This window comes from Felis catus, chromosome D4 (assembly GCF_018350175.1).
Source record: "Felis catus isolate Fca126 chromosome D4, F.catus_Fca126_mat1.0, whole genome shotgun sequence".
NCBI lineage: Eukaryota > Metazoa > Chordata > Mammalia > Carnivora > Felidae > Felis > Felis catus.
In genome coordinates, this window is record NC_058380.1 from 47,907,526 (window position 1) to 47,929,916 (window position 22,391).

Sequence of the window (22,391 nt, forward strand, 5' to 3'; positions counted from 1 at the left end):
GAATAATATATAGAGTTAGAGATGGGCTTCTAGTTCGTGAATATACAATGCTTAAACTTCATAAAATCTGAAAGTTTTCAAAGTCTCATTCCGGAATAAATATCCTTCTATGTCACAAAATGCTTTTTATAACTACTTACATTCTTTTTTAGTTTAATCTGCACTTCAAGGTAGTAATTTCCTGAGGGTCTCTGGGCATAAAGGAAATTGGGGGTGGGGGGAATACCTGGATGGCTCAATCTGTTAAGCATCCACTCTTGATCTCAGCTCAGGTGTTAATGTCAGAGCCATGAGTTCTAGCCCCATGTTGGGCTCTGTACTGGGCATGAAGCCCACTTAAAAAAATGAAAATGGAGGCCTGTTAGTGGGAAAAAAAGTAACTTTAAATATCCTTAATACTGCTGGCCTACACATTTGAGAAACATGGGAGTATTTCCACTCGATTCAGGGGTCTTACGGAGAGAACAGAATAGCACGGTATAGTAAACAACACAGGCTTTGGAAATAGTAATAAGAATAGCGTAAAGTTGTGTGACCTTGTATTGCCTATATAGCCTTTCTGAGCCCATGATTCCCCCTGAGTAGAAAGTAGATAACATTAACTTCATAGTCTTTTTGTGAGGATTAGAGATAATATTCACAGGGTAACACTCTCGGTTTTTGGCATGTGGGAGGTGATCGATGTATGATAGCTATTCTTATAAATTATATATTATCTCTGGTTATTAATAACAGAAACACATCCGTGAGATTTGCTATAGTAATGGGAAATATAAACATATCAAAATAAAAATAAAAGAATGGATGACTACTATAAATTCGAAGGGAGAAAGATGTGAATAAATAAAACTGTAGAGACAAATGCTGTGTAACAACTTGCAAGATTTTTGTAGGTGTTGATGAATCTTAGCTGATGTCATTGCTGATGAATAGCCACGTTCAGCGTTGTCACTTAACTCTTTCCATTTCGGCCTGCTCCAAATCCAAAGGGAAGAGGGTGGAGGGTGTCCAGACAAAGATTAGGACCATGAAACAGCTCCTCCACCTCCTCTCCTCAGGCTGTGTGCCTTTTTTTATGTAGCCAGTGAAGTACATGTAACTAGTTTCTTCCAGGAACCAGAATTCCTGTCAGCGTTCTCTAGCCAACTTCCTGCCCTTGCTCCTACAGCCTTTTCTGGCCTTCTCTCCTGACCTCGCACTCTGTCCAATTTCCCTTTCTTGTTTGTTTAACGAGAAGTTCTCTCACCTTTTCAAAACTGTGTTCCTCAGGGGCAGTCTTAATATACCTCACACCACGGAAGGAACACAGCCCTCCCAAAGAAGTATAAAACATACTGTAGGATGTCAAAAGCAGTTGTTTTTTTGGGGGGGGGGGGGCGCTTAAGGACTCTTCATTGTCTTCGATTGGAATAGATGAAATTCCCAGATGTTTATTTTACCATATGTAACTTTATCCACTGGCCCAGGTATATCCTTAAGAAGTCGTAAGTTTTTCTTCTTTTTCTTTTTTCTTTTTTTTTTTCAACGTTTTTTATTTATTTTTGGGACAGAGAGAGACAGAGCATGAACGGGGGAGGGGCCGAGAGAGAGAGAGAGACACAGAATCGGAAACAGGCTCCAGGCTCTGAGCCATCGGCCCAGAGCCTGACGCGGGGCTCGAACTCAAGGACCGCGAGATCGTGACCTGGCTGAAGTCGGACGCTTAACCGACTGCGCCACCCAGGCGCCCCTCTTCTTTTTCTTTTTTAAGGGAACGCTTCTCTGAATTTGTATGTTGTCTGTATGTAGGGACCATGCTAATCTCTGTATCACTCCCGTTTTCGTATATATGCTGCTGAAGTAAGCCTGCTTCTCTTCTCTCCCCTTCTCCACCCTTCTCTTTCTGTTTTCTTTTCTTTTCCCACTTACATATGATCTGTCTGCAATAGTGTAAAACTTCTTTTTACTTTAAGCACATACACATTTTTTCCTTTTTTCCTCCTGTTTTCTTTTCTTTCTTTTTCTTTTTTTCTTTTCCCACTTAACATATGGTCTGTTTGCAAAAGTTTAAAACTTCTTTTTACTTTGAGCACATGCGCATTTTTTTCCTTTTTTTTTTTTTTTTTTCTTTTCTTTCTTCCCTGGTAAAAATCTTGCAAAGCAAGTCCAGGATATAAAAAGGAAAATTCAAAGCTGCTCTTGTTGAGGGGTATGTGGGTCTAGATCTCTCACTGCTTTTTCATCCCCATTATTTCTGTGGCCTCCACTACAGTAGCTCTGAGGAGCCCCCCTGGCTGGGGGAAACACAAGTGAAAACACTTGAGTTAGTGACATGGGTTATTACCTGGAATTCGGAAGACTCAAGTTTTAGCTTCAGTTCTAACATTAAATTTGCATGTGTCACTGATAGGGTTAATTGTTTTATCTGTGAAACAAAGGTTTAGAACAGTGGTTCTCAATTTTGGCTGCACGTTAGAATCACCTGGGGAGCTCTTAAAAATCCTGGTGCTTAGGCCTCACTCTCTACCAATTAAATTAGAATCTCTGGGGCGTGACCCAGGCAACAGCATTTTTTAAAGCTCCCTGGGTGATTCCAGTTTGCAACCAAGTTTCAAAACCTCCAAAGAATTTTTGAGTAATAATGTCCCACAAGTCTATGGGTCTGTGCAGCTTGTTTTTGTAGATGTCGTTAGAATGTGAGCCTATTCACAGATAGATGGTACTCAGTGAGGAGTGGGGATGAAGGTGGGCAGAAAGATTGGAAAGTAGGAAAAAGTTTTTTGATTATCTTAATAGCTCAGTGTGTTGGGCAAAACACTTAATTTTGTTATATCCCTGATGGGAGTCATTTTAACTTCCTGTAAAACGATGCTGTCAACTGAGAAATCCTATTTAAATGCAATGTTATTATTTTTATACTAATACTGATACCATTTCTCAATATGATCAGTCAAGAATTGCACCTAAATACTTTATTCACAAAGGAAATAGAAAAGGCATTGACTACTGAAATGTAAAATATGGTTAATATCCCTCAGTTGGTGGTATATTTTGAATATAGACTGAAACAACATGTTGATAACAATGGAAATCTTGGATACTGAGATGCTGCATTAAAAGTGCGTCCATCAAAGAGGCAAAGAAAAAAATCCCCAGGATTACCTCTATGAGCTTCTTGTCAGTTATGAAAAACTACTGTTTCAACAGAGTTTTTAAATTAGGGAAAAAAAATTCACAGTATTGGTAAGCAATTGATTCTAAAAAATATACAAATTGGGTGACAATGCCTAGGCTATAATCTTCAAAGTCAAATGAATTTATCATGATTGTATAAATTACAGTGAATACCAAATAGTTTAAAAATGACAGCACAGTTAGAACAAAATGATTGATATTACATGTGTTAGATGTATAGCTAAACAGAAATGCCTTTTCATTTTCTTATTACCAGGGCCATTTACATATTTTGTCTCACATTTGTGCAGCTAATAGGTGTTCAAGATTTGTGTGCTTTGATCTTCCCTTTTAACAGAGTAGCTCTTTTCTGGAACTTGGTGACCTTTAAATAAAAGAAAAAGTGCAGTTATCACTTGTGGCAGGGTGATATATTAATAATTTTATACCTTGTTCTTAGGCTTTTTGCTGGAATAGATTTACCAGCAACGGAATAAAAAAAAAATAATTTTACACATTTTCCGGCTGAAAGGTCAGCCAGTGCTTAGTGTTTTTGTGTTCTAGTTCTTACCTAGAGAAAAGTTTATACGAGCTTTTTTATGTGGAAATGCCCCCAAAGGTTGGCTATAAGCCCCAACATTGACTTGACAGGTGTGGAGAGTCCGTAGAGACAATTTGACAACACGGAATTGAGCCTGTAACAGCACTGGCCACTTTGAGCTGTGTTAACAAGGACAGTGATTCTTTTAGCAATGGCCATGAATGACCACCAGTTGAGAATTTGCTATACTTTTCTCAGATTTTTTAAGTTCTGATGTCTTGGTACAATATAAAATGAATGAATGAGTGAGAAGAATGGGGCTGGGGGAGAAGGGGAGGGAGAAGCAGGGAGAAACATTCAGGGAAGTGGAATGTAGTGAAACACAAAAAATTATTGATGTTGGTCTTTTCACTAAACTTGGTCAATGGAGACTGGGAGCTAAATATAATTTGATTTAGATAAGTTAAAAGCACATAACATTTCCCATACTTTATGTGTTATGTAGCACAATTCTTTTTCTTTCAAATTTTTATTTAAACTTTAGTTAGTTGACATAGAGTGCAATATTGGTTTCAGGAGTAGAATTCAGTGATTCATCACTTACATATAATACCCAGTGCTCATCATTTATAGCATAATTCTTAATTGTCACATATCTTTGAAAATGTATAATCGGTCAAAATAAAGCTCAATATTCGGTCATTAGTGAGTTACCTTGTTTTAGAGAACAAATCTCTAAAGCACCTCTGTGAAATCTTCTCAGTTTGCCCAGTTCCATTGTGATCCTTTCTATTCTGCACTTCAATTATTTATTGTCTATATCATTCATTTTATGACTTAGTAATACACTGCTTTGCGATTTTTTTTTTTGGTTTGTCGCATCATTTAACTTGCATTTTATTAACATATGTAGATTAAGTTTCTGCTGTGATAGGAATTGCCTAAAAAACGTTGAACAAGGTGGGGCGCCTGGGTGGCTCAGTCTGTTGGGCGTCCGACTTAGGCTCAGGTCATGATCTCACAGCTCGTGAGTTCGAGCCCCGTGTCGGGCTCTGTGCTGACAGCTCGGGGCCTGGAGCCTGCTTCAGATTCTGTGTCTCCCTGTCTCTGCCCCTAACCCACTCGCATTCTGTCTGTCTCTCTCAAAAATAAATAAACATTAAAAAAAAAAAAGTTGAGCAAGCAAATGTATGAACATTGTTGTAGACTGTGTCCTCTAAGAGTAGGAACTAACAATACCGTTTACCCATGTGTTTTCAGCAATGAGTACAGTACAGGCATGTGGAAAGTACTCAGTACCTGTTTGTTGAAGGACTACATGAATAGATGAAGAGACTAATACAGAATGAAGGCACAGTTGAATGTATCCACTTGAAAAGTTGATTCATTCGTATCTCAGGAAAGATTAGTCTGTTACACCCAGATACAAATTTCTAATCTAGCTATAGATGCTCTTTGCTAATATATTTAGGCAACCAATCTGATTAATGTCATAATAAAGGGAAATTTGATCCGACCTCACAAATGATAAGGCCTCTTTTAATTTTTCAACCAAGTCTCATATTTTGTATTGGTTTATTTTTCTCTTTTCTGCAAAAATGAAGATAGCAATTCTCCCACCAACACTCATACTCCATTGTCTCTCAAGCTGCAGCTCATAAATTCTGTTATTTTTCTCTGAGAGTTTATATCCTGAGTTTCACCAAACCATCGTATCATGCCACTTCACTTTATCTCAGGGACATCTGAGAGATGAACTCTAGAGTTTCTTTTGGTGGAATTGTTAGCAACTTCCTGTACGGTATTTCTGCAACAGTTTAAATCAGTTCTTTGGCAATTCTCTCATTGAGATATGGGGTCCCTGCCCACTCCCCTTGTATCTGGGTGGGCTCGTGACTGCTAAAACCAAGAAAATATGGTGGAAGTGATACTCTATGGCTTGGGTGTTCTGACTTGCGAACAAAAGGCCATGGGTGTTCTGACTTGTATGTTGGAACAATGAGTTTCTGTATGGGAAGCCTGACCACACTGAGGCCACAGGCTGGAGAGGCCATGCGTACATGTGCTCACCTAATCACCTACCTGAGGCCAGCTTTGCAGCCATCCATTCCAAGGTGCTGCATGTGTGTGTGAAAACACCACCTTGAAAGTGGGTCTCCAGCCTCAGCTGTCCTAACTCCAGCTATTTGAATCATTCTCAGCTGAGGCCCAAAATATCAAAGCGCAGAAACAAGCTGTACTCTGAATTTTTGACTCACAGTCTCTGCGAGCATAAGAAGAAAGCTTGTTTTAGGCTCCCAAGTTTTGGGGTGATTTTTGCATGTGAGAATAGTAACTGAAACGATTTCAAGACCAGCTTTTGTATACTGAAAGATATATTTTATTTAAAAAATTATAATCAATGATTGTTATTTGTCCTTTTATAAGTAATATATCATTCTAAATTTAATCTGGGAAACTTCAAATTTACTTTTATTCTCTTCTATTTTAAAGTTTGAAAATCACCAAATGATAAATTCAGTGGCTTGTTTCAGCATATTTTAAGCACATTTGGAAAATATTTTAATGTTTTTTTTTAGCTGCTGCTATTTTTGAGGAGGGTGGGTTGGGAAGAAATATAAGTTACTATAGAGTGCTGCCTCTATTTTAACTGTACCTGGAGTTATCACTATGGAGGCCTGACTTAGCTCAGAGTTCCCTGAAGGCATTGTTCCCAGCTTGGGTCATTTTTCCACTGGACTTGCTTCTGGCATATGTTAACATATATGACAAAATAAAAGGTTTACATCGTCAAATAGTTGGGAAATATTGCATCCTATATGCTCTTCTTAGAGAGTCATAATGAACATTAGTATATTGAATAATCTGAGAGGTCTTAACATAAGGAAATCTGTTCAATTCTATTTAAACGAGTGTTTCTAAACTCTTCTGACCACCCTCAGGTCATTTGACCACAGAGCCCTTTTATAGAATACATCTATAATGTTGGTGTTTTCCATTAGCACTTTAGAAAATGTGGATTGAGCTAGATGGATTCATTATTAGTAAATATTCAAAGAGTTTGCTTCATTTTTTTCCTTTCATATAAGTCTTCAAGTGTAGGAAGTATATGAGAACATAAATGCTGGCCTTTAGAACTCCAAAGAATGAGTGAGTAATAAATGTGAAGACAAATATTGAAGGAAGTAGGATCAGAAGGAAAGGCACTAACATGGGGCACCTGGGTGGCTCAGTTGGTTGAGCAACTGACTTCAGCTCAGGTCATGATCTCATGGTTTGTGAGTTCAAGCCCCGTGTTGGGCTGTGTGCTGACAGCTCAGAGCCTGGAGCCTGCTTCAGATTCTGTGTCTCCCTCTCTCTCTCTGCACCTCCCCCACTCATCCTGTCTCTCTCTGTCTCATAAATAAATAAACATTAAGAAAGAAAGGCACTAACACCAATTAAAAGCTATTGTAAATAACCTAGCTCTGTTATTATTAACTAGCATCCTCTTCCCCAGCTCCATTCCTCCTACTTGATTCCAGACTTTTTCTCAGAATTTCCAGGAGAAGCACAAAAAATGTTGTTTGAAATAGGCATGTTTAACATTAAGGTAATTTAAATTTGCCTTTAGTTGTACTATTTAGCTCTCTTGAATTTTCAAATAATAGCAGAAGAGGGTGTGAGCATGAATATCAAGCAGGTGAGAGCTCCAGGACTAGGTAGAAGAAAACATTGACAACTTTGGACAGTGAAGTAACAGCTTGGTATCCCAGTCTAGTTGGGGAGTGGTATATTCTTGTCAATCAAGTTTGCAGTTATTTCATTTTTTAAAATGTTTGCTTATTTTTAGAGAAGAAGGGAGAGAGGGAGAGGGAGAGGGAGAAAGAGAGAAAGTGAATGAGCAGGGTAGAGACAGAGAGAGAATCCCAAGCAGGCTCCACTCTGTCAGCATGGAGCCTGATACAGGGTTCAGTTTTCCAACTCTGGGATCATGACCTGAGCTGAAATGAAGAGTTGGATGCTCAACCGACTGAGCCACCCAGTTGCCCCCCGGTTATTTCATTTTTGACAGTGAAATTGATATTACTGTTTAGGTGTGAGGGTTGAACTGTAGAATGCTCTGGATTGATTTTTCAAGAGGTATATACGTTTTTAGAAAAGCAGCACTTTAACAGCTACAGATCTTGAATAGAGTTGCTAGACCATCAACTAACATGTCAACACACCTTGAAAGAGGCTTCATCAAATGCAAAGGTGAAGTTCTGTCAGATGTTGTTAGCAGAACAGAATAAACTCATAGGAAGAAGGAAATATTTCTTCTAAATACCCTGGTGTTATAAAACAGAATGCTTCAAAAGTCCTCAAGAAGGTGTTTCAAATAGGACGTCTGGGTGAAAATGTGAGAGATTGAAAAGGCAATAGAGTAAATGAAAGCACTTCTCAAAAGATTTAACTAGGGAGTGGCAAAAATGCCAAGGTGAAGCTTTGTTTAGTAAAAACAAAAACAACCCAAAAACCCAAACTCTACTTCCTTTAAACGGAATCAACTGTGGATTCCATGAGGTGAGAAAGAAATGAAAGATAACACTTCACAGACTTGGAGAAATAATATAAATACTATTAATACTAAAATTGGGTCAGAAACTGCTTTTATTAGATAGTTTCTGGCAAAAATGGGTTATGTGGTCAAAGAAGTTCAGGAAAGTTATGTCAAAAATGTTGGAGATCTTTTTACTCTAAGTTTTCTGGGGCTTTAATATACTAACATGCATTATGAATCATTCTGATATGCATCTATGGTACAGTGTTTCCAAAATTCACTTGACTACAGAATTTTCTTTTTTGTAAGAGATAATCTCTTTGGCACTTGGGCTCCAAGGGGGCAAACTTTGGGAACACATATTTAGCCCTTCTGTTTAATAAAGCTCTTGTTGACTTGTATGATGAGACTAGCTGGTACATGGTCTGTAGGCATCTCATGGTTCCCCCTTGGTGTATTCATAGTTGTAATCATTACGACTAGTTTAAGTGGTGCTTGTGCCTTTTCCTGGCTTAAATCACTGTTTTAATGTTTGTTTGTTTGTTTATTTATTTATTTATTTAAACTGGGATTATTACCTTTTGTAGAGGAGAAAAATGGAATGAAAAAAGGTGAGTAGACTCTCTGGAAGTCATGTGATATATGTTACTGTATTAGAATTTGAAATTTATACTTCTTCCCTGTCTGCTGAGTGTTACCTTCTAGATTTTTTTATTTTTTAATTTAATTTTATGTTAATTCCAGTGTAGTTAGCATTGGTTTCACGTACAATATAGTGTTTAAACAATTCCATATATTACTCAGTGCCCATCATTATAAGTGAACTCTTAATCCCCTTCACCTATTTCATCCATCCCCCCCCCAACCTGTCTCCCCTTTGGTAACCGTCTGCTTGTGCTTTAAGTTAAGGGTCTTTTTTTTGGTTTGTTTCTCTCTCTCTTTTTTTTTTCTTTGTTCATTTGTTTGGTCTCTTAAATTCCAAAGTGAAATCATATAGTCTTTGTTTTTCTCTGGTATATACTTCACTTAGCACTATACTCTCTAGCTCTGTTTGTGTTGTTCAAAATGGCAAGATTTCATCCTTTTTAAGAGCTGAATAATATTTCATTGTGTGTATATATGTATGTGTGTATACACACACACACACACACACACACACAGCTTCTTGTATGCATTCATCTATTGATGGACACTTGGGTTGCTTCCATATTCTGGCTATCGTAAATAATGCTGCAATAAACACAGGGGTGCATGTATCCCTTTGAATTAGTATTTTCATATTCTTTGGGTAGACACCCAGTAGTGCTGTTACTGGATCATATGGTAGTTCTGGTTTTAATTTTTTGAGGACCTCTGCATTGTCTTCCACAGTGGCTACACAGGAACCCCCGTGCACTGTTGGTAGGAATGCAGAGTGGTGCAGCCGTGGTTACTTTCCAGATTAAAAAACAAAACAAAACAAAACTGTGTCTGGTTAACAAGTCCTGGCCTGGCTGAGTCCCTCTTCTCTGAATGGGACTCTGGTTTGACTTGAAATTTGCGAAAAAGGTCTGAAGTTTTTGATGAAAGGCTGTATGTATCTCGAATAGGGTTTACTCTTTGGATAGTACGGATTGTGCTAGTGAATAACAGGAAAGGAAGGGAAAAACCTGTTCCCAGTTAATAAAGAAGACTTTTTAAAAGTGAAAGTAGCATTTGCAACTTGAGTAATCATGCAAAGGTGATTCCTAAAAATGAATATATTTTGAAGGATTTTAGAGAAACTTTGTTTCTTATGCAGAATTATTCAAAAGATGGTTAGAAACTTGGATGTGGAACTTGGGAGGACAGACTGGCTGGAAATAGCCTAGTCATCTTCTTACATTTGAAGATGAGGGAACAGCTATTGTTATATTAATAGTTCTCAAGTTAGAGCTCTCTCTCTGTCGCTTACTTTCTCATACTTCTCTATATTTTTTCACACTTCTGCTGCTTTCTTTTTCTCTTGTATAAATCCATCTTTGTGAATCAGATATTCAATGATGGGGCGCCAATGGGAATATCTAATTTTGTGGCCCATTTGTAGAGAGCTAGTATTTTCTGGTAGGAGCCTTCTTTGCCCAAGGCGTGATTTTACTGTGATCATGGTGCGGAGGTCTGTTTATTTGTTTGCTTATTTTTTCAAAATCAAGTGTCATTATTTTATTCACGTGATTTCCTACATTTAATGTTTTGAATTCCCCTAAATAGTTCTTTGCATGTGGACAAGGCCTGTTAAGGTATGGAAGTAGATTGATTTATCTGAAAACTGGCCAGTTTCCACAACACATGTACACCCTCTATTCCTAATTTGTGGAAATTATATGTTGGGAGCGAATGGTAGGTGTCCTGATAGAAGTTTGAAGGTGGGCACAAAAGGGAAGAGAAACTTTAATTTTCTAAAGTCACTCTTTGTGAGGAAAGAATGCAATAGCTTTTAGGAGTATCCCCTCCCGGGTTTGGTTATTTACTTTTTCTGTTCATGCTCTAGTAGAGTGAGCTCTTCACCCTGGAAAACTCAGGCAATATATTGTCTTCAAAACAAGCAAACAAAAGGTTAGCTCACCACTTCTTGCTCTTTCCTGTTTAGGAGGAGATTTTCCCTTGGGCAATTCCCTGGCAATTATGTAGATCTTCTGTGAGCCAATGAAATGTCTTCTGTGAGATATCAATGGTTCTCTGGGAATAGGTGAGCATTAACTTAGATGGCTATGAATATGGTTAGAAACAAAATGAACCCTCCCTTCCTAGTGTAAAGCTATGGAAACTTAAAGAGAAAAATTCCAGTTTCTCAAAAATTAGATTTCTAGGTGGATTTTCTTCATAGCACCTCTCGCATTTTCCCCCTTATTTGCTTGCTGGCTTATGGGTTTATTCCATCCCATCCGCATATACACAGGAAGTTAAGATACATGTGTACTATTGCATTCTCAGTGTCTAAAATAGTGCTAGGCACACAGTAGGTTTTCAATAAATACTTGCTGAATGAATGAGTGGATTAGTAAACAAACATGTCTTCATTTTAAGGGGAAGAAACTGAGTCAGCTGAGGTGAAGTGATTAACCAAAGGTCATACAGCAAGCTCAAAGCAAAACTGCTTAAAACTGAATGCTGTCTCCATATTCTCAGACCAGTACAGGATGTTGGATGTTTTCCATTTTATCTATTATAACTGCATATGTTTACACAAAAAAAAGCATTTAGAAATTCAGAGTGATTATATGCCAGACCTAGGATAAGTCATGTCTGATGACAAATCCTTTAATAACCCATTGACACTGCACTTTTTGTAATGTGACAGTGCAATTTTTGAGTTGTCTGAGATTTTTCCTCATGCTTCAGTGTATTGAGTAAACCTTGTAAATATGAAACTTATATTCATCTTCCATTATGTGGAGTTCTAGGTACATTCTTCCACTAGATGATCTGATAACAGAATTATAATACTGATTTAAGAAATAAATGTATGTTATTATTCCTGAATTATTTATGGTTTTGAATCTATAACATAAATTTCATTTGTGTATTAATATTTTTCTCAGATAGTTATATTTTTACTTTAAATTGATTAATTTTACATTTTCCTTTTATACTTTAGTACCAAAACATAGTTGATTTTAGTGGACTAAATTAACTATTTACATTATTTCTATACTTTCTCTCTTCCTTTCTTTTTGCCTTCCTTTTTTCCTTCCTCCCTTCCTTCTCATCCTTCTACCCTTCCTTCCTCCCTCTTTTCCTTCCTTCTTTCCTTTTTTTCATGACCCAGAAGTTCTGTACCCGTTGGAAGATTGGCAATGCCCTGTTCTTGACCTGCGATGGTTACATAAGAGTTAGTAATTACACTAATATTTATAAACTGTATCATGACTGTGTCCTATACACTGTTCTGCACGCATATTTCATAAAAATTAAAAAAAGCAAAGTCATATATTTCATATGCTCTTAAGTTTACACTGGATTTCAGTTTGGTAATGGGAACATATGTATATGTTACGATTTCTAATTCTCAGAAATCCGTGAAAGTTTCAGGGTGTGGAACTTTCTATTTTTGTTCCACCTTATGAACGAGCCTCTAAAACACAGTGCTCATAAGTGACTTACTCCACTTAAAATCTACTTCGATTAGACATGTAATGAATTATATAAAGAACATAAAAGATACGAACTTCCTGTTTAATAATAAAATAATTTTATTTTTTATTGTTCTGGCATAAGTAACCAAGTAAATTTTTGTAAAATTCCCAATGTGCAAGGTAACAGTAGTTTCAAGCCTTTTGCTTCCAGTATCCGTACTTTACACATAAAGACATACACTTAAGGCCTTCATACAGCATTTGTTGGATGAACGTATCTTTGACAAACTTTTGTTCTTTTACTCCTTTGGACAAATATATTTATCACATATTTCCCCGGCATAATGTAATTTTGTTTTGTCTTTTTCTGTCAACAGAAAATTAAAAGCATTTTTTTTGTTTACAAATTTAATTGCATATTTATTGCTTTCTAGGTATTCATGGATTCCAAGTACAAACACGACGAGCTTATCTTGTGCAGATAAAAACTAATACTTTAAATAAATTTAAAAACCTCCTATCATTATATAATATAGCATTTGTAACATCCAGTGAAAGACAACATGCCATGTTCACTTATATCATTTTATTTCCCACATGACAGGATATTTTTGCATAAATATAGCTGTGCCCACAAATAAAATTTTGAGTTCTGATCCTTTGAATTTAGGACTGAAGAAGGATTTCCCCAAGACCTTTTTAATATTAATTCTTCTTAGAATAAAAGAAAGTGAGGATCATGAAAAAAGTTAGAAAGTATTTGGTTCAGAATGTAGTCTTTTGTTCATATATACAACAGTAGATGTTGCTTCTTTGTTGTACAATAATTAAACTTTAGTGGGGGAAAAAAAAGAACCAAAAGGCAGGATACAGCTACTAATGAGCTATTGTTGGGAGTAAATCAGCCACTTGGGAATGAATTCCCACTTCGGAAAACACAACCTGAAGGAACATATTCACGCTGATTATTGATGACAGAAGCAAGGGAATAAAATTTATATAAAGAACGAATTCTGATTATATCATTGGGACTGCATTTGTGCAGGTTGCTTTGAGACTCACAGCAATGCTCTGTCTTTCCCCTTAACAAACAAGATTTGAAATCGGGAGCTACTGGGTAGTGGTCCCAGTATTCTTTCCCCTCTACCAAACTTTCTCTCATTGTGCTATTATTCGGGTTATGCCTATGGATTGGCACAGATATTTAACTTCAGATAAAAGACAGGACAATTTGAGAAAATTATTCTTTAAATTGCCTGATATTCACTTGGTCTCCTAAAATCTTCAAAGTTCCCTGCCAGAAGGTTAGAGATATAAAGAAATGTAAAGATCACAGGCCTTGAGCACAGTGTGCAACACATTCTTATTTGTTGATGGAATGAATGATGAGTATATATGAAAGAAGGAAGGAAGGAAGGGTGGACAAGAAATTGGAAAAAATGTAAATGACTGTTATAAGTTGAAGTTAAGTGGGTGCTGTAAGAGTAAGCCATTCCTAGTTTCGTGGAAGGTTAAGAAGAGAGAGAATTAACATACAGTTGGGAGAAACACAGGAGAATTTATGGAGTAGTAGGTCAAATGTGAGATGAATTTTGAGGGATTACAATCAAGACATATTTCATGGAGGAGTTGGTAGCTGAGGTAAGTGGAATGAAAGTTGAAAATGATGTTGGGCTTATTTTGTTGTTGTTCTTTTTTCCAGTTTGAATGAGAACCATGAATCAACCTTAACTTGGACACTCTTTATTTGGAAAGTAGGGCATTTTAAGTGAAATCACCCTTCCCTAGCAAGGGCAGGGTTTTGTTATCGATCTTATCTTCATTATTAATGCAAATTAATATTGTAAGACTTTGACACTTTACATGAAATGGTGCCTAGCATTTAGTAAGTGCTTTGTGTTTGTCAACTCAGCTGATTCTATCTCAAGTTAGTTACAGAAAACTATGAACCAACTGATCCTACTTGTCTGGTTCCTCTCTTTATCACCTTTACTGGCTTTTCCCAAGGCTCAGTTCTTGGACTGCTTCCATTCTATGTCTGAACTGACTATTGGGATCATCCAGTCTCATGGCTTTAAATACCATCTATACACTGACTAGTCACAAATGTACAGCTCTAGCCCTGAACTGTCCCATGAACTCCAAGTTCTTACAGGTACTACTTATGTTACATCTTCTGTCAGATATCTAACAGTCATTTCAAACGTGGCATATCCAAAACTGGATTTCTCAGTGTGCTCCTGCCAGGTTCCTTACTTCATCCAATGCCACCCAGATCCTCCAGTTGCTCAAATCAAAGACCTCGGAGTTCCTTTCTTTTATACCCCACAACCAATCCATGAGCAAATTTGTTGCCTCTGTATTCATAACACATTCAGAATCTGACCATTTCTCTTGATCTCCGTCACTGCCACTCTGGCTCATTCTACTACTATCTCTCCTGTGGCTCACTGTAGTATCTTCTTACACGGTTGTCCTGTTTGCACACTTCTTTCAGTTTGCACAGGAAGAATCTTCTCTGAATGATCCTGCTAAAATGTGTATCAGATCATGTCACTCTTCTGCTTAAAACCCTCCAAGGGCTCCCATATCGCTGTGAAAGTCCTACAAACCCTCGTACTATCTGTCCTCATTCTCTCATTTATTTCCTTATTCGTTCCATTCAGGACCTACTGCCTCCTTGTTGTGCCTAAGAAGGAGGCTAAGTGCTTTCCTGTCTGAGGACCTTGGCACTTGCTGTTGCTTTTCCATGTAAAATGCTTTCTTCATTTCCTCCTGGCCTGTGCATAAATGCCTGCCTCTCAGTGAGACTTTCTCGGACTATACTGTTTAAAATTGAAGCCCTGAATATTCCCTATCTCCTTTAACTTTTCTTTGTAGCCCTTATTGCCATCTAATATACTTATTTTAATCAGCTATTGTGCTTATTATCTACTCTTTGTAAAGAAGTACACTTTTGCCACGGCTCTATTCATATTGCCTAGTAGATACACAATAAATGTTTGTCAAAAAGTGAATTGTAGACATTATGTTAACCAGAGGTTTTGTAGGTTTATATTCTCATACTTGCTGGTGTTATAGTTTCATTTTAACAGTTCTGCATTTATCAATTTGGTGGACTTGGACAGAGGGGTTATTTGGATTACTATGAGTCTCTGACAGTCGTGGGCTGTAGATAGCTTACACAGGTTCTCCAGAGCTGATTATACGCATCTTGTGGCAACTCTGCATTTGGTGCCATCATGTTGGTAGCCAGGTGGAAGTCTTTACATCTTAGAAATTGGCAAATGTTACAGATCATGACTTCTTTTTCCTCGTAGACTGGGTTTTTAAATATTTTAGTACACCCCTGGTTGTTGGGTAGTGTGCAGAAGGGTTAAGGAAGGTGATTTGATAGTGAAGATACCTAACCCATTCAGCCACAGACCGTAGCAGGTCCTTTGCTGTATAAAGCTCTAGGATTTTATTTAGTCATTCATGATTAAGGGACTCAGTGCTATGAAAGGGAGACACACCAGGAGAACCTGCATTGTAGGAGAAAATCAGTAGTCATGATATGGAAAGGAGTATAAGAAGCATTGGTAGTTATTTGAAGCAGTCAGTACATTCCTACTATGTTCAGGGAATGGTTGCATGATAGAGGTATAGGATCTACATCATTAATAATGGAGGAGTGATGGTAGCTAAATAGTGACAGGATCCCAGCCATAATGGGTTAGAGGTGAGGAAATAGTTCTGTTCCTAATGGGGAACTGGAAATCTAGACAGGGACATTATACACACAATATTAGTCAGGGATGGAGTACTATCTGTAGCATGGTATCTCAGGGAGACTAATAAGTTAACACCCATTATTAACTTTTTCACTCTTCATTTTTTATTCAGCCCTTAGAGCAATGGTTCTGAAGTTGGAGAATACCTCAGCGTGACCCGAAGAACTTGTTAAAACACAGATTACTGGGTTTCATCCTATAGTTTTTGGTTGAGTAGATCCGGGGAAAGTCCTGAGAATATGTATGTCTAACAAGATTTCAGAAGACATTTCATGTCTAGAAATCTCACTTAGATGACCACTGATTTAAAGGAAAAGCAAGGGGCATGCAGGGAACGTAGAGACTGACAGCTAACAGTGGCAATGTCCAGCCTCCCTAACATGGTTCTGAGCAAGTCAACCATAGTCCTGAACTTGTTCACCCGGACAGTCCAGCAATTATCCAGGTCCTTATTCTTTGGCAGGCAGTTAGATTCCCTGATGATCTTATTCTTCCTTCCTCAGAAGGTGGCTCATTCCTAACAATGTAATATAGTACTCTTCTTCAGAAGAGTTCTGATTAATCAGTTTTCTCATCACATTTCCAGTAATAGCAATACTTCTTATAATATTTTATTGTCCCTGACTGGCAAGTTCCTTGGTTTAGCTCTGAATCACATGATGATAAAGCAATATAGTCTCAGCAATGATTAAGATGCCAGTTCTCATCCCCAGCATGGTGGAAACCAGGTGTGTTAGAAACAAGACTAATTCAAGGCTCTGCTAGTTAGGCAGTTGACCTGATTACACATCTACATTTTCAAAGAGTGTGTGTGTGTGTGTGTGTGTGTGTGTGTGTGTGTGTGTGTGTGAGAGAGAGAGAGAGAGAGAGAGAGAGAGAGAGCAAGAGGTCAAATGAGAAGTCAGATGTGGGTGTCTGCAACTGAATCTACTGGTAGAAGAAAGTACTAGAACCTCCCAATTATAGTCAGGAAGAATTAGGAAAATAGAGCCTCCTACAAATATTCTATTTGTTTATTGTTATAAAGTTATAGTCATCTAATTTTTATACAAATATATTAACATCTTCTATGCAGATGATGTACTGATACAACTTACTTGCTAATGACACATTTCATTTACTTATTTATTTTTCCCCATGTTCTCTTATATAATTTAATTTAGTTTCTTCAAATTATTTTTTAAATTAAATTATAGTTGACACACATGTTATGCTCATTTAATATGCACAACATAGTGACTCAACACATATTTTAAAAACCTGTTCATTGAAAAAAATCCCCAACGGACTTCTTTGAACCTCACTCAATGAATGAAAGATGCACTAGTTGAGCCTGAAAGCCTTTGTTTGGATAAAGATGGTATTTTGAGGCAGAAAATTAAATTTCTTTCAGAAGTATCTTAACATGTTGAATTTCCATTAATTTAGATAGACTTTTCTAATTAATCCAAATTGTGGAAATTTGGGTATGGGTCCCGATTTTCTCTCTTCACTAATCTTTTGGTCTTCCAAGCTCTATTAGGTGAGATAATAATTAGAAGCTTAGTGGAAAATGGCATTTAAGAAGAAATATAAAGGTGAGGAAGATGTTTGCATCACATCCTGAAGCATGCCTAGTTTTCATTTGTTAGTTCTTGGCTTTCCAGTTTATTATTATATAAGTAGATTTGCACTCCATTAGTGATTCTTTGCCCTAACTACACTTTGGAAGCACCCTTTGAGAATAGTAATTTCTCAGTTCCACCCCTAGATCTTCTAGTTTAATTGGTCTAGGATGGGGTCGGGAATTCGAAATTTTTGAAAGCTCCCTAGATGATTTCAATGTGCAGCCAGGTTGAGGACCATTGCATGAGAGAAAAACAAAAATCATGATGGCTTAGAATAACTGAACAAATACCTTTTGACAAGATTTTAAGACCAGAGGCCGAATCTAATGATTCTATAGTGATGTACATTTCACTTATGCTCTTAAACATAAAAAAACATATTTAAACCCATTATGGTCGTGTGACATGACTAAGAGCAAAGATGCTGTACACAATCTACAGATGAAAATGGTGAGACTTTATATTTTGTACATTTCATTGGGCACTTAATTTTCAGAAGATTTGTGTTGGGTTATGTGTTGCTAAACATTAGACTGGAAATTTTCAGTTTCATAGCAAGAAGAAGGTACATCTGAATATTTGATTAAATGCTTTCCTTTTCATATAAAAATTTGATCCTCAATGGATACAACCTTAGCTTATGTTTTCGTCTTATTTTGCAGCCAGTATTAGCTTTAAATAATTTCAGGCACAGTTTGCTTTTATTATCCTTGTTTATTTTGACTTATTCATCACATTCAGGATGTTTACAGTGCATTCCTAACTTTGGGGTCATTATTAAGCTTAGAAGTGACATTAACCTTCCCAGAGAGAATTCTCGACACAGGAAGGCTGACAGCCTGATCCTCTAATATGAAATCACAGGTTTGAAAGGTGAGGAAATTGACCTTGAAATCTTCTTTTTGCCACCTACTGGACTCTGAGCAGTCAAAGTCATTCTGACTGAAGGGCAAGCTGGGCTATTTGCTCTCTGCCTTTTACTACACTTTTTTTGTGGCAGACCAAACCTTTATTAGAAGACTATTGAAAATTCCATAAGCCCAGCTGCCAGAAAGATTTCTTTGTGGTAGCATATAAGCACAGTAGTCTCTAGGCATGGAGAGTGCTTTCATAGCACAGCTCACATCTTCAGAACAAACATGTGTCAGAGTCGGGATTTGAACTCAAAGTTACTGACTCCCAGACTTGTGCTCAGACTGGCAGGTCCTGCTGCTACTCAGATGTTTGCTATTGTAGAACTGAGCTGAGCAGCAAAGAAAAAGCATAGCCTGTGAAATAGCATGGCTGTTTCACAGCTGCAAATATGTGGCCCAGGAGCTTGATGCTTCCGCCAATGATAAGCGAATAAAAAGAAAATTATCAGTTGTCATTTTTAAAAGATACATTGATGAAAGAGTGGAAATGTGGAAAGAATACAGTGGAATACTTACTCAAGCAGGTTTTCTCTTGACTTTCAAATGACAAGAGGGATTTTTCAGAAACCACAGTTGAGAACTTTAGATCCTGGAGTAGGAATATTCAATATTCACTGGAGAGAAAGTGTGACCATCTTTCAAGGGAGAGTTCTTGTGGGGTACTCTGTGGAAACGCCTTTGTTTCAATTATTCTTTCCAGCATGGATGGGTATTTGCAAAACGGGCAGAGGCTTTGTTTTTTTTTTCTGGGTCTGATTAATCTCTCTATCCACTGCAAGTATAACCAGGGATATGATTAGCTAAAAATGGGTCCCAGTTCAACCAATCCAAGTATAATGTGAGCTCTACATTATACTTGAAAACCATTTAGACAATTGTTGCTAACCCTACTCTCATCAAAACAGAAAGTTAATAAAAAAAAGTTCTTCATGAGAGCATTTGAAAAAAACAATTACATTTCCTCCTCCCCCCCACCCTGCCGCCCAAAGCTTTCCATAATTAACTCTGCAAATTCAACAATTCCAGGTGTCCACCATGCCTTGTTAAAGGAGATAGGGTTTTTTACAGCATCACCTTCCTAGGATTCTGGAGACTTCTCGGAGGATGCTTATGCATTATACAAATCTATGCTTCGGATAACTCTCCATTCCATTCAGGAGTCATGTCTTCTACAAATCTGCAATTTCTGGGTGACAGATTTCCCTTAGGCTAATATGTTTTCCATATGTAGAGACATGGATACTTTCCATTAATTTCAGTGATCGCTGCAACTAAGTTAACTTTAAGTGAAAAGTTAGTAAACTATAAGCGGTAACAAGAAAAGTATTATTTACAGCTTATATATAATATGCATCTGAACACACATGAACATATATTGAGTGTGTTAATATATACATACATACTTAATAGCTCTGCTACTTTAATTCTAGCTCCTTTGGGCATTCTTTCACCAGGTACTGACTCTGAGGGAATCTGTTAGTAATGTGGGTAGCCCTTTGAAGGGGAGATTACGGAGGAGCAGATGGGTGCGTTTGGTTAGAAATGTGTGATTCTAACATGATTTGGCATATGTTGGGAAGATGCCACTTCTTTCTCTTTTAAAGAATGTTTATCTTAGAGAGAGAGAGAGAGAGAGAGAGAGAGAGAGAGAGAGAGAGTGCATGCAAGAGCAGGGAAGGGGCAGAGAGAGAAGAAACAGAGGATTCGAAGTGGGTTCTGCGCTGAGAGCCAAATGCAGGGCTTGAACTCACGAACTGTGAGATCATGACCTGCGCCAAAATCGGATGCTCAACTGACCGAGCCACCCAGGCACTCCGGTAAGATGCCACTTAGAATCATGGTATATGTAGCTGGAAATCATCGTAGAGAGCTTGCAGTGCAAACATCCTGTCTGCAGGTGAGAGACCGAGGCTCAGAAAGCTAAGTGCCTTGTTTTAGAGCACTGAAGTGAGTTAGAAGCCTAGAGAGGCCTAGAAGCTAGAGAACCCCTAAGCCAAGGTTACGAATGCCTTGCCGTCTCTCTCTGAAAGGTATGGGCAAGTTAGGGAATTGTTAATTTGTTGTAAAATGACACCACGAAGCAAATATGTTGGTGAATTGCATAAACCAGGGATACCTATAAAGAAAATCATAAAGTAGTATTTTCCCATGGCCTTTCATTCATTCTCCTTCCCTCTTTTCCTATTTCATCCCACCTCAGTGTGCAGGAGCTCATGCTCACTGTCAGATTCTGGTTCCATAAATACTCTGACTGTTGTCAGCCTCAGGCTCACCATTTTGGCTGTGTCCCAAGACTCATAACTTCCTGTTACTCTTTTTTTATTTTTATTTTATTATTTATTTATAATTTTTTAATGTTTATTTTTGAGAGAGAGACAGAGAGAGACAGAGCATGAGTGGGGGAGGGGCAGAGAGCGAGGGAGACACAGAATCTGAAGCAGGCTCCAGGCTCTGAGCTGTCAGCACAGAGCCCGACGCGGGGCTAGAACTCACAAACCATGAGGTCATGACCTGAGCCGAAGCCGGTCGCCCAACTGACTGAGCCACTCAGGTGTCCCAGTGTTACTCTTAATTCACAAGTACTGTCTTGTTGTTGTTGATATGGTTTTTTTTAAAGTTATTCAGGAATTCTGTGATCTTCTTAGGATAGTGTGAAGATATTCTAGGTATAAAAGATAAGCAACCATTTACTGAATTACCTTCCAGTGGAAGGTGTAGGTGCGTGTGCATACACACGCACAAGCGTGCTGTATGCTTTCATGTGCATGTAATTCACCCAGAGATCGTCTTAAAATGCGGGCTCTGATTCAGCAAGTCTGGGTGAAACCTGAGATTCCACATTTCTACGTTGTCTTAGGTGATGCTGCTGGTTCATTGGCCACACTCTGGGCAACAAGACAATTGCTATAATATTTAAAATATTTGCATTTTAATAGAGGACATTTAATATTTTAACCTATAAAGTGACTTAACATGGGTATTTCACGCAAGTGTGTTTTTGACAATCCTTGTATCACAACATACAGTCAGGTGGTTATTGCCTCTGCACGAGGTCCATTCTGTTAACCTTCACTGAGGTCTTTACATAAAAGAGAGCCCAGAAGGTCAAACAAATTATCCCTCACTGATCACAAGTTTCAACCATCAGCAATTTCCTCTTCCCATTTATGTATTCATAAATACATTAAGAGTTTCCCATGTACAAGATGCCAATTTTGTTTATTTGCCTTTAAAAGGAAAAGATACCTTTATTGACTATTCTTTATGTTTTAGTTGATAAAAGCAGTAAGTAGGTTTTCATTTTAATTTGGGAGGAAATTAGTTTTCTTCTTCTTGCTCCAGCCCCCATGGTGGTCCATTTCTTTCACATCTACTTTGTACTCTGTTTTTTTTCTCTCCATAATTGCCTTCTCGAAACCAGTTAGAATTTGTCTTCCTCTCTAAATGTTATACAGTGTGCCTAGCAGCATGGCTCAATTTTGTTCCAGCATCCATTATGGTGACCTCATATATTTATATGTTCGGAGAAGTCTTGATGAATAAATATACACTTAAATGTTCATGGCATTTAATTGCCCTGGCTCTTTGAGGTAACCCGTCTCCATGCTGGTTTTCAGTGACATAAGGACGATACTTGTGGGTTTTGGTTTCCCTCTGTAGACTCTGGTGATGTAGTTATTCTCTATTCTTTATGTATTTCTGTATTTTTCAGTCAAATGGCAACACTATTTTTATAAATAATATCTCTAATCTTACCTTTCCTACCTGTGATTTTGCAAATATCCTC

The 22,391-nt window shown here is 37.7% G+C and overlaps 1 long non-coding RNA gene across 5 annotated transcripts in view; it reads left to right on the plus strand.

Annotated features, from left to right (window-relative positions):
- The window catches only part of LOC102901354, a 121,424-nt gene that overhangs the window by 29,505 nt on the left and 69,528 nt on the right, over positions 1–22,391 (plus strand). Inside the window, exon 2 of one of the 5 annotated variants that reach the window (XR_006589206.1) lies at positions 10,825–10,923. The exons of the other annotated variants lie outside the window; for them this stretch is intronic. This is a non-coding gene — a long non-coding RNA (uncharacterized LOC102901354). The remainder of the gene's footprint in view (positions 1–10,824; positions 10,924–22,391) is intronic. 5 annotated transcript variants of the gene reach the window in all.